Here is a 13,614-nt window from a genome sequence, read left to right as displayed (position 1 = left end):
TTGTAGATTCATCTACGAATTCCTCCTGACTTGGCACAATTCTGAAAACTTCTGAGGTTCTAAAATTTCAGGTCACAGACAAAGGATCAACTGATGCTAGACATCACTGCCAATGTGCAGAGTAAATGATTTCGATTCGGCCTGTGTGAATGTTCTTTAGGTTTGATGGCACAAGGCAGGGGGTCACATGAGCACAAACACAAAAGAACAGAATGCTTTCCTGATTGTCCTGGAAGACAGTCTTTAGGGAACAGAGCTCTGTTTGAAAGTATCTGGAATTATAGAAGGTATCAGACTCTAGAGAGAAAAGACAGAATATATATTCGTCTATCTAGAAACAGTTTAAAGCACGGTCACGACTCCCAGCAGGAGTTGCATATCAGATACCCTGGATATCATATATTTACATTGTGATTCATAACAGTGGCAAAATTACAGTTATGAAGTAGCAATGAAATAATGTTATGGTTTGGGGGGGTCACTATAACATGAGGAACTGTGTTAAAGGGCAGCAGCACTAGGAAGGTTGGGAACCACTGGTTTAAAGAGAGAAGTAGATGCTGAGCTGGGAAATTGGGCACAGGCACCTGAGGTAGCAGAAGAAGAAGGGACTGGGAAAGGGAGGAGACTTAGCAGGGATGAAACAGCAATGGCTGCAATTGAGGGTTGATGGCAGAGGCTGACCACAATGAGCTGGTTCTACTGGTAGAGGCCAGTTTTTAATTCAGTTTACAACTTTAGATCCTGGATTCCAAACCAGAACACAAGAATGTGGAGGTAAACAAGTGCCCCAAACCCATTTTAATCTCCCAATAGATGCTTCTATCATTTCTTCAGTAGCCCAACCAACTCTATCCCAACCTCTGAACACCATCCTTTTCAGAAACTCTGGGCTTCCGATAGGCCATTCCACAAAAAGATGGTGGTGCTTCAAATTCATAGTCTCGTTACCTTTAATTGCTGTTTCACACACACACACACATGATGAAAGGGCAGAAACAGGTAGATTTCTGTGAGTTCCACATGGTGAGTTTCAGGCCAGCCAGAGTGCACAGTGAGACCATGCCTACCAACCATACAAACAAAAATTATGCTTTCTGAAATGCATTTGTTTCTGAATTGGATAAAAGTTTAAAACACTGGCTTTAAAACAAAATAAGACAACCTTTTCTATATGCTCCTTTGCAGGGTAAGTATGAAGAGAGTGGCAGAGGGAGAAAGGGACAAAGATGGAGAGGGAAAGAAAACAGAAAATGAGGATGGAGTCATAAAATTATGAAAGCCTGTGTTACCTTGGTACCCAGGCTTAGCTCTCTTCCTCCCCCTTTACTGTGACTCACAGGATCTTCGCAGAACTGAAACACCTTGTGACCTCACTCCACAGGCATCCTGAGGGGTGTGAGGATCTCAGCCGCTGCACATTGGCCATGAAGGCTGGGCAGGGATGTTGGAGTCCCTCTGTGTTATGGTTGGAGAAGGCAGAGTCACTTTAAGACCACCTCAGAGTCCAAGAAAAGTCTTGGCTTAAGATGGCTGGTAAACCGAATAGTTTTTGATGGTGGGTGGATGCTGCTAAGGATGAAGAAAGAGCTGTTTTTCTTTAACACAAATTTTATTTATTATAGTTTTTTCTACATGTGCTTACATGATGTTTGGGGGGGTAGAGGATTGGTGGGAATCAGAAGACAACTCTCTAGGGTCAGTTCTCTACAGTTTGATGTGAGTTCAAGGGATCAAATATAAGCATTACCTTTACTCATTGAGCCAGCCATCTTGTTAGCCCCATGACAAATCTTAGCATATGCAATTTAGAAGGTCTAAGCAGAACCCTCCTGTCCCACCATATACTCTACTAAGCCTGTCTGAGACAGATGGCTGGGACTCTACATCCAAATCTGTCCAAAGAGAAACTCCCAGGTGTCTGTACATTTTAATATTGGGACTGTTTTAGTTGTTGTTTGTTTTACTGCAAGATCATTTGCTGTCTAGTCTTTTCTTTCGTGTTCCATTCACACTCCTTAATGCCACAATTCTCTCTTTCTGGGGTGGTAATCTGAAGATATAGCTCAGACAGAGAGTTACCTCTAGTTAGTGCTTCCTATATATGTGTTTGGTACAGCAAGCTACAACCAGGTTAATATCCCTGACTCCTGCCCCTCCTTAGACAGACATAGACCTTCATAGTCCCCTGAGAGTTGCTTTTCTTTGATTGTCATCCAAAGATGGAGATTGCATAACAGCTTGCAGCTGACCCCCATCGAGTGCTGTGTTTCCTACCTCTGCAAATGAAATGTCTTGCTTTCACAAGTTAATTGGGGGTATGTGGAGGGACATAGAAATAACTGACACACCTGGTTTACACATGCCGAAAACGAACACAAATCTATGCCCCTGATGAATATTGATTATAAAATCCTCAGCAAAATGCCAGAAAATAGAATGGGGATGCATGCAAAAGGAATAATATACCACAACCAAGTAGGATTGATCCGAGAGTTCAAGTTCGATGTAGCATATGAGCATCAATATACCATGGAACAGTAGTAGAAGTAAGGACCAAACTTCTATATCATTGCGCGAAATGCAGACAACTATTTGACACACTTTTATGATACAAACACTTGAGCTAAGAATAGAAGCACATTAATAAGAGCCCAAAGCTAACAGCACTTCTAACAATGAAAGATTGCAAGCTTCTCAACACACTAGTAACAGATAAGGATTCAACTCTTGCTGCCTCTAACCCACATTGTTCTGGAGGGTCTACTCAGGAAATTCTGCAGCAAAGAGAACAGACATTCATACTGAATAGAAAAAGTAAAACAGTGTGTCTTTTGCATAATTCTTCTACATAAAAATTCTAAGCAGTAACCCCACCCCACACACATCTGTGCTTGTTCATACTCACGCATGCACACACACACAGGATTATGATTTAAGTTCAATATATAAATATCAATGAAAATAAACATAAGTATTCTAAAATAAAATCGAGAAGTTCAATGCATGATAACATCAGCAGGCTGCATGATGTCATGTTGTGTTTATGTGTACGTGTGTGTTATCTGTGTTAGCATGTGACATATATGTGAGAATCCTCACAGAGAGCATTGGATGCCCGACAGCTGAAATTGTAGTGATTTGAGCCACCTGAAATGGGTGTATGAAACCAAATTTGAGTCCTCCTCCAGGAGAGCAGGAAACACTATTAACCACTGAGCCATACCCTCAGGCCCCTTGTATATTTATGTATATATATATAAACCATGTGAAGAAATCTTGCAATGACTCAATTGAGATGTCAAAATAGACAGTGAGTTGCACAGTTATTTCTCTGAAGAAGGCCTATGAATGGCCAGTTAGCGCTTAACAAGGGGTCCATGAGGGAATAGTGAAGCCTAAGCAGGAAGATACCAAGTCTCACTCAATGGGTTGACTCTTACCAAAACTACAGGCAACAGTGAGACTTGAAAAACATGGACTGATCCCGTCATCCATCACTAGCAAAAGTGTAAAAGGGGGTGGTTGCTTCCAAATTTTCAGTTCCTCAAAAATATTAAGCAGAAATCATACTCTTAGCTACGTATTTATCCCAAATCTTGTGAATAAATATGCATAGCAATGTGTTCATAATTGCCAAAAATAGCAGAACCAAATAAAATGTCCATGCCACAAGTGATGAACCAAATATGGCAGTGCATGAAATGGGATATTATTTGGTGATTAAAAGGGATAGAGAGCCAACACCCATGCCAGCATGGGTGAACTAGACAACACCGTCATTAGTAAAGAGCACAGAGTCATTAAAGAGCATATCCCACATCATTCCAATTGTATAACACGTTCAGAAGTGGCAAGCATAGTTGAAGACAGATTGCCTGTGCTCAGGACTGTGGTTAGATGGAAGGTATGGAGCTTCCTTTACTGCTGATGAGGCCCTTATGGAATTAGACAGATAAACAAACTAGGGAAGTGTTCAATTTGGAACCGCAAACCTCTGTGAAGCAAATCAACCCCTTCGTGCTCCCAACAGTAATTCCTTAAGGCTCTAACTCTGCCCCAACCCCTTCTGCTGTTCATCTTTTTGGTAAAAGTCAGTTTATTAGGTATTAAGTGATATCTTCCTGTATTTTTGGACTTGCATTTTCCTAGTGACTAAGAGATATATGGGTGAAATATTACAAAATTTACGAATATTGGTTCTCAATGCCGATCTGCTAAAACCTTGCAGTCTCTGAGTAATGAACCTGGAGGCCGAGCTTTGGTTTCAGTAGGTCCCAGGGTGGGACCTGTCTGTCAGAAAGCCATATTAAAAGCTTGGGAATTTTTAGTTCCTTTCCTATCCTTGATGGTGATGAGAGCAGTTAGAGATTAGTTCATAACTAGCCACATTTGTGTTATGAAATCTGTTTTTAAAAAAAAAACCCACAGTGAACACATCCCTGTGTCTGAGAGTGGTGTGCCCCAACTCCATGAGAAGCATGCTTCTGTGCTGTGGACCCTTCCAGACCCCACCCCGAGTACCTGTACCCTTTCACCTGAGTGATCCTCTGCATCCTTAGCATATAGTCAGAATAAGCTGACAGGCATAAGTGTTTCCTTGAATTCAGCAAATTACTGAAACTAAGGAGTAAAGCATAAATTGGTAGCCTCCAATTCATGGCAAAATCATATAGACTGTGAATAACCTAGGGACCCGCCATTATGATCGAGGCTTAAAATGTGGGAGGGACAGTTTTATGGGCTAGAGACCTTAACCCACAGTGTCTGCACTAATTACAAGTAGTGTGATAATCGAATTGCTGGATGCCTAGCTTGTGTTGGAGAACTGGTCGATGTTATAAAATGCTCCTCCACCCAACCACGCCCTCAAGCCTGGTGTGAACAGTGAAGTCTAAGAAAGGGTTTTTTTTCATTAGTACATGTATTATATCTGAAACGAAGTGTACACTCTCCTAAACATTGAAGTTATATTTATCCAAGGGAAATAAAACAAACATTTGCAGAGAGATTTATATAAGGCTGTTTAGGTCAGCTTTGAATTTGAAGTGGTTCAAATGTGTGCAACCAGAAGAACGAATAAACAAATTGTAGGTTATTCATAACAACAGTACGCTCTGCCCCTGTTCAAAGGCTTCAATGATAGGAACACAAATGACTCAGAACCAGCAAGTTCAATAGGAGAAAGCAGGCCCAAAGGGACCTGGTGTATACTTCAACCTTTTGATGTTTTAGAACAAGAAAAACTAGGACACACATTGGTAAAAATCAGGAAAAAATAATTTAAACTCACAACTGTCTGTAACTCCAGTTCCAGGGTTCTGACATTGTTACACAGATGTTAATGCAGATAAAGCCCCAATACACCTAAGAAGATAAAGTTAAATAATGTTTAAATGCTAAGGTGATTGAGATCTCCCACATCGATCTGTACGAATGAATGTATTTAGTAAAACTTAAGTCAATTTTATTGTGAAACAAGCTGTGTGTCTCATTGGTTAGCTTTTAAAATCCCAAGAAATGGGCTGGAGAAATGGTGCAATGGATAAAGGTACTTGTCACCACGTAAGAGGGTCTCTGAATCTCAGTGGTCAGTGACTCTCTCTGATTCAGCAAGCTCTAGACGGAGCATGTGATTGATACCAGTGTTGATACCAGAGGAAGATACCTCTGGCCTCCACATACATGTGCACATAACCACACAAAACATATACACACATATATTTCCCCCACCTCTCAGAAGTCTGTGGCTAAGCCTATGACCATAATAAAAAGTTAAAACTTTTGTTTTAGAACCAGCTCTATTGAGGTTTAACTGGCATACAACAGAGAAGATATTTAAGGGAGACAGTATGATAACATTTCTGGTGAGGGAGAGTTCAAGACCCAAAGGAGACTTCACAGAAAAACAACCTTTTGAAGCAAAGTCCAATTGGGGTGACTGGGGACTTGTTACCATTGAAGCGACATAGAGACCCAGCAGCTTTAACAGAGATCATTCTAGAACAGAACCAGCAGCATTAGTAACTGACTGACCATTCCCTGGTCTTCCTAAATTTGTGTTTCACTTCCTTGTCCTCCATTTTCAAGGTCTCCTTGTTGGTGGCAATGGGGTCAGAGTTGATGATGGAGTAGGAGAGGGAGAACTTAGTAAGATCTGTAACCAGTCCCTGGTCCCACAGCTGCTTCCTAAGAGAGAGTCAACGAGTTCGTTTGCCTCCTCTCTTTCAGGACTTTCTCCCCACACTACCTCTTCACAGTCCCTGGATCCAGTATGTTTACTCTATACTGTAAGAGTGGCATATAATAAGGACTAATGTGTGGGTTGAAAACCGTCTGGCAAGCTGGTCACTTGGGTTTTACAGCATGCCCACAGAGCTGATCTGGAGCCTGGACATTGTGGTCCTGGGAGAAGCACCAATGATCCAGAAGTCAGCCTCACCCTAAGTTCACTGAAGCATCCACGCGACCCTCGCCCAGCATGCACTATTCTTTCAGTAGTAGCTTTGGCATCTGTGCCTTTGAGCTGACAATGACCAATCAGATCGTTTAATAGTGTATTTCCCACTGCCTCTGCTCTAGTAGCCAACACTCCCCTCCCCTTCCACACTGTTCTTCGTGGAAGGTCATACAACACTGAAAGCACCAGGAAGCGTAAAGTGAAAAGGGGATGTGCTGCCTTTTGGCTTCAAATTCCATTTTCCCCACAGCTCGGCCCATCACCTCAGTCCCAAACCAACACGTTTATTCCAATTCTCACCACTTCAGCTGCAAGGAGGACCCTCCTTCTAGAAGCTGCCGGGAGGTTCTTTGAGGCCCTGCTCCTACCGCAGGGGAATATCCACTCCCCACCCCTACCCCCTTGCTCCAGAAGAAGCCATTATGAAATTAACTGGCGATAAAACCAGCCACAGGGGGACTGTGGGGCATTTATCTTTTTCAAACGCCTTGTTGTTTTTGCCCATCTGGTTGCAGTTAGTGCAAAGGTATAATTTTCAGTGCTGTTCTTTTCTGGTAGACCATACAATTAAGGTATTTGAAAAACAAACAGCTCTTAACCACCGCACGGCGAGGAGCCCCTTCAGCAATCTATGACCCATTTTCCCTGAGCAAACACAGTCCGGTAACCAAGGCAGTCAGAAAGCAAGAGCCGAATGTCAGGAATTATTATTTAATGTAATAACCTAACCCCTTCTGGCACTCCTCGGAGGAGAGAGGAGGGGTGTGGGGAGGACAGAAAATCGACTGGGGAGATAGCCCTTCAATAAGTCCTCGACTTGGAAGCCCTTAGCATCTTCTTAAGGCCTTTCAAGACAGGATTTTATATGTAGAGATTTTCAGAAGGGAGGGGCTCCGTGCAGACAAGCTGATTTTGTTTTTTAAAGGGAACGATGTGGGTTGTGTACAAGAGAGGCCTTTTTCTCAATGCTTCTAGATACATCCAAGTAACAACATGCAAATGTGCATGTCTCCCTTAAATGGGAAAAAAATATTGTCACTATGGTCAATCTGGGCCATGAGACTAATTTTATCTTTAATAATGTATTCATCCAAATAAAACTCACATTCCACTGTCATGAGGAGAAGCCTCAGGCACCCTCCTTCTCCATGGCTGCCATGGCTCACCCAGTCCTGAACTTCTTTCTGAAGATTTTACTGGTGTGCGGAATAACTAGTTTTGTTTTGTTATTCAAAAAAAAATTGCTTCACACAGCTCTGTCCTTAACAGTATTCAGCACCTTTGATTCTCAGTGCCAGCCTGCTTCAAAAAAATAAAATTAAATAAATCGAATTGAGCCCAGACACGATGAAGGTGTTCCACTCATGAAGAAACTCTGAACAATTTTGGGAAAGAATATAAATCCTAAATCAGAATTCAGACATGGAAGAAGCCGTAACCATCTGACAGTGCCATCTCAAAGCCCAAAGGGAGTCACCTACATAAGATCATGTCTTTTTTAATTGGTCTGTCCTGACTTGCCCTGGAAGGACCTGTCATTCTGAGTCTGCCCCAAAGTCAGTGAAAAGAGACAAAATTCCTGCTTCCTCTTCAGAACCAGGAGGGAAGTCCTTCTTGACAACTATATACCCTCCATGCTAGGAAGGCATGTGGACAAGTTAGAGGTTGGCAGTTCTTAAGAGCAGGGAATGTGTGCTTGGAAGTCACAAGTGTGGGTCCCCTCTCAGCTTGCTTATTTAGAGGTGGGTTAGTCTATATTGGGATTGTTGTTTTTCTCTGCTGAGTGAATTGCATTTGGACAGTCCACATTTGAGGGAATGGATGAGATAATGTATGTAGAAAATCGTGAAAAGAGAGCATTATGAAACCAAGTGTACAGTAACTGTGCTCTGTAACACCGAATCTACCTTCCAGCCTTGTTCATTCATTCCCCATGATGTTCTCATGGAACACAAATAGCTGAGTTCTGGGTAAGCAGTAAACCCAGTCTTAAAGGGGTCCCCATTCTATTATCTCTTCTTGATCTTAATGTTCACCCTCAGCTCCTCCCTATATCACATAAGCCATGAAAAATTCAATATGAGCATCTATGTAAAAAAGTGGTTCGGAAGACATGATTCAGCTCCCACTTCCCAGAAAGAATATTTATTATCATGAAGAGAAAAATCAAAATTAGCATGATAACAGCAATGGGAAACAGACTTGGCTGTAATAAAAAGTGAAAATCCTATGACTTTGTTAATTATGAATGTTATAGAAACGAAATCAACTTTCTCCAACTGAGGGCCTTCGCTTTCACGTCCTTTCCCATTTCAGCTGAATGTGGCTTAAGGAGAGAAGCAAAAAGAGTGATGTAGAGGATGGGCTTGCTGGAAACGGTAATGCATAGCTCTAATTCTAGCATTCTAGAGGCCAAGACAGGAAAGTGGCAAGTAGGAAGCTAGCCTGGGCTATCTGGTAAAACCCCGTCTCAATGCAAACACAAACAACAACGATTTCAGGCTTTGCTCACCTCTCTTAACTCTCCCCTAGCTACTGTTCTTCCTCCTACAACTCAGAAGTAGTTCTAGGGTCCCCTCCCCAGCCTCCCAAGCCACCTGTGCAGCTGAGTTCCTCACACCTCAGCCAGCTGCTGAGCGAAGTCACAAGGTATTTTGGTCTCCATGACAGAGGTGTGAATGGCAGCTTCCATGCAGCTCAGATGAGCTCATGCATGCAATTGCTCTTTGCAATTTATAATTCCCTGATCAGAAAAATGCAAGGGGTAGCTCTTTTACAATCAACACCCAGGGGCTTGTGAGCATGGGAAAGGAAGAACCCTGTGATACCTTTCCAGATGTGGTCCATTTCCATCTCCCTTGACAACAATCTTATCCCCTGCACACCTTCCTATTGGAATGAATTAAGTTCACAGCCTTGGGATACGAAGACAGGTAGGTGTATTTATTGATCAGTCTTTGTTGCATGATATAAAGGGCTATATCTTCTTGCTCTTAGAGAGCTATGAAGTCTCTCAAAGTATGAAAGCAGCAAGGCTTCCATGAGTCTTCTCTGATGAGTGAGCGTATGTATAGTCACTGATATGCAACAATATGTCAGCCTACAATAGAGTACAAATATGGCAGTGGTGCCATAAAATAATAGTGGGTTTAAACATTCCTATGACCCAGTGATCTCTCAGCCATTGTGACATTTTAGCATGGTACAATGGTCACGTGTCCATAGCAAAGCAGGTATAAATAAGACCACAGTGTTGCCAGCCATATAAAAGTCCAGAACATCTAGTCACACACAGTGACTGTATGCTTGAAAGTGATAAACAGTTACACCGTTTCTCTATGAGTTTAGTGACTGCATGCTGTCATAATTTACTGTACTCCTGCTAGTAAAAGTTTATCATCACAGCATACTGGCGGCGGCAGCTTCTATCGCCCTCATGCTGACTGAATCTCTCCCTTGCACTGTAGGCCATGTGGACTGACTGACATATGCCACACAGGTTTATATGCATGTGCATGCATTCTGTGAGTCTTCCTGGTGACCATGTCACCTAGCAATGTCTCAGGATGGATCCTTGTTGTTAAGCAACATGGGACTGTATTTGGGGAATCCACAAGATGTCTGAAGAGAACTTTGAAGCCACAAAGCTGTCTAATTGAGGGAAAGGTAGAAAGTGAGAAAGGCATTTTATTTTGGTCCCCACAATTTACCCTAGGTTTCCTTATCTTAACAAGCATAGATACAGATTCAGAACACCAATAGCCAGCGTTGTCTTGCCTCTGATGTTTTCTTGAACAACTTATTCCCCCTCCTACCAAGCAAATAACATGATTTGGACTCTAACTCACAACATACTGGCAGCAGTATTTCCCTATGGAAAATCTTTGCCAGGATCTAACTTCCAAAGTCCAGATCCCAACCACTCATGGAGATAAACTTTCTTTTCTACCTCTGCCTCTGCCGTTCCATTCTCCTTACCACCACCCACCCTCAGCCTCACTGCCCACTCTCACTCATGACGCTGCATGTTTCTCTCTTCTTCTTCATCTTTAAATGGTTCTTCTTTGGTTCCTCGATACACAGTCTCTAGAAAATTCTCTGACTTTCCATGGTGTACCGGTCACTTCTTCCTATGAAGTTCTATTGTTTCCTCAGAACCACATCAAGACATCGTCTGTTCTTGCACTGCACTGGATTGTTCTCACTGCTGACATCTTTGATGAATCTGACATTTTTAATGAAAACACAATAACAGTAATTAACTCTTGAGTTCTTGGGCCAGGCTTCCTTTACTAAACTCTCATCTCACCTGGGTTACATAGGGTGATATATCTCTCTGTTCCTTACTTTACTGATCTGTAAATTAAGACCTATGTTATTGAGTGTGGTAGCACACACCTTAATCCCAGAACTCAGGAGGCAGAGACAGACAGATGTCTGAGTTGGAGACAAGCCTGGTCTACAGAGTGAGTTCCAGGACTGCCAAGGCTACACAGAGAGATCTTGTCTCAAAAAACATATAATACATATACACGTGTGTGTGTGTGTGTTTGTGTTTGTGTGTGTGTGTGTGTGTGTGTGTGTGTGTGTGTGTGTTATCACAGAGAATTGAGGAGCCTTTACATTTCAGGATTTAACCCATTCTTGCTTTCTCTACACCCATGACCTCTATGGTTCAGGTCTTGTCCACCAAGTTAGGCAGTATCATTTACCATCTTTTTGGGGGGACTGCCATACCCCTAATATGAACAGGGCAAGGACAAAGAAATCACTGTGATGTTTTTCCTAAAACACAGTTGATGGTAACGTGTGTGTCCTCCCCCTCTCTAGCCAGCAGTGTATTATATTTCCATTCCCTAAACAACAGGGCTTGTCAAAGTTGAGAAAAGAATAAAATCGAGACCATAATTAAGCCTAAAATGAGACCTTGATGAATACTCCATTGGCAATGAGTTTCTAGGAAACAGCAGGGAGCAGAGGAGAAGTAAAAGGAAGAAAACAGATTGCTGTGTGGTAGCTGTTCATCATTTTAAACTCTGTCCACACAGAGACTGGCAGGATGACAGGAAGCATCCTTGGGCTCTCAGGTGACACCAGGGAAGATGCTATACTGGATGTGAAGCAAACACAGGCCTGGAAACAAATATACTCAAGAGGGCTGCACAAGAGGAGATTGACAGTTGTTACATAGCACAGATGCTTTCTAGGCCATGGGATCTGTAAGTACTGCTATTCATTCTCTCCTGGTAAAGGACTAAAAGGGGATTCTCCTCGGGAAAGGAAGGATGAATGACAAGGGCTTGTCCATCAGTGCTGTAATGCTGACTGCAGGGTAGAGAGATTATCGCTCTTACAGGACCTGACTAGCTAGGATGTGAGCATTAAGAAGGTGTCACACTAGTACTTACTGCAGCTGAAACCACAAGGTTAAGGCTGAAGACAAATTCACTTGGTTATTTAGTAGACTATCAGGAAGGAAACTATGCCTAAAAGGCAGCAGAGTATGAGTAAGGAAAGTGATTTCAAAAGAAAAATGTGAATGCTCTGTGTGTGTGTGTGTGTGTGTGTGTGTGTGTGTGTGTGTGTGTGTGTATGTATGTATTATGTATATACAACACTCACATTTGTGGGCAAAGCCAGATTGTTTTTACTATAAAGCAACAGGTGTTATTAAAAGAGTTAGGGTTATTTTTGTTTTTTAAGGAATCATTAAGATAGTAAGAAGCAATGTTCTCTCGATGCCCATTTGATAAAATACTATAAAAATGAATCTTGAATGAAGAGAAATCAGTGACACTTTCAAAACCATGCTCTCCTTCCCTAGAGATGTCCTTTCTGCATCACATAAGCACTGAACCACTAATCAAAAAGGCTTGGGTAACCTGAGTCCTTCTTACTTTGCTGGTTAAACAATACTGGTTAGCCCAGGCCTTCTCTGATATTTTTGAGTACCTGGCCAACATAGCCCAGTGAATACCAAACACCCTGCTTGGTAAAAGAGAGCCTACTGTAGTCTCCTACTTTCTGTGCCTTCAACATGCGACCAGGATAAAATAAATCCCCAAATGGGGAACACAAAGATGGTGACACAGAGACAGGGAGTTGCAAGAATGATCTTAGTAGCTGTGTGCTTCCACTCAGTATGCAGAGGGGAAAAAATCACACTGACAAAGTGGGAGAATCCACCAGACCTGGCAGCTGGACTCCATCTCCAGAGGAGGAAGCCAGACTTAGAATGACCCTATTCTAATTCTATTATGAGATCTATAGAAAAGACCCTACAATTTGGTTTTAATTTTTTAATCTCTTTTCATTAGGCAAACGCAAAGGTGGATTTAGGATACACACGACATCATCCTAGTCTATGTTTAGACATGAAAGATGCATGTGCTCCCACTGCCCATGAAGGGGTGAGAACAGAAGGGAAGTAACTAATGCCTTTGAGCTAAGGAATCCCCAGGACTGCAGAAACTCTCTGAAGTAGAAAGGAAGGGGCCTCCCTTGGAACAATCAGAAAGCATGGTCCGAGCATGATTTTAGTTCTGCATCTCTAGCTGTCCAAATGACAGGATGGTACATTTATGGGTTTGTTTTCATTAAGATTTATTTATATTCTGTGTGTGTGTGTGTGTGTGTGTGTGTGTGTGTGTTTTGCCTACATGTGTATGCATGCACTGTGTGCATGCTTTGTGCCCACAAAAGACAGAAGAGAACATCAGATCCCCTAGAACTGTAGTTACAGGTGATTGTGAGCTGCTATGTGGGTGCTGGAAAAAGAACCTGGGTCTTCTTCAAGGACAACCAGTGCTCTTAACCTCTGAGCAATCTCTCCAGCCTCCCTTTCTATTGCTTTTAACCACTCAGCTTTGGACAACTGGTCATGGACTCTCCTAAACCAATTTGAAAAGCTACCTTTCCTCTGTGTCCTATGGGAATCTCTCAAAGAACCAGAGCACGGTCAGCTTGCATGTACTCGCCTGAAACAGCACAGAAGCACACAGGTGAGTGATATTGAGGCAAGACCAGATACAAGGCTGGGAAGAACGCCATAGTGCAAGGGCCTTTCTCAGTAAGACATATAGGCCACTCTGTGTTTTAACAACGTTGAAACTGCTCCATGAAAACCAGAGCCAGGCCCTTCTCAATTAATTAGG

The 13,614-nt window shown here is 42.4% G+C and overlaps 1 long non-coding RNA gene across 1 annotated transcript in view; it reads right to left on the bottom strand.

Moving 5' to 3' along the window:
* LOC134480294 (uncharacterized) overlaps nt 1-6,843 on the bottom strand; it is a 77,703-nt gene extending 70,860 nt beyond the window's left edge. Inside the window, exons 1-2 of the long non-coding RNA XR_010054665.1 lie at nt 6,761-6,843; nt 5,294-5,367 (exon numbers count right to left, since the gene is read on the bottom strand). This is a non-coding gene — a long non-coding RNA (uncharacterized LOC134480294). The remainder of the gene's footprint in view (nt 1-5,293; nt 5,368-6,760) is intronic.
* Between the last annotated feature and the right edge of the window lie 6,771 nt (nt 6,844-13,614).

Source organism: Rattus norvegicus, chromosome 9 (assembly GCF_036323735.1).
Source record: "Rattus norvegicus strain BN/NHsdMcwi chromosome 9, GRCr8, whole genome shotgun sequence".
NCBI lineage: Eukaryota > Metazoa > Chordata > Mammalia > Rodentia > Muridae > Rattus > Rattus norvegicus.
The sequence above is the reverse complement of the archived record's forward strand: the minus strand, read 5'-3'. Positions and strand labels throughout refer to the sequence as shown.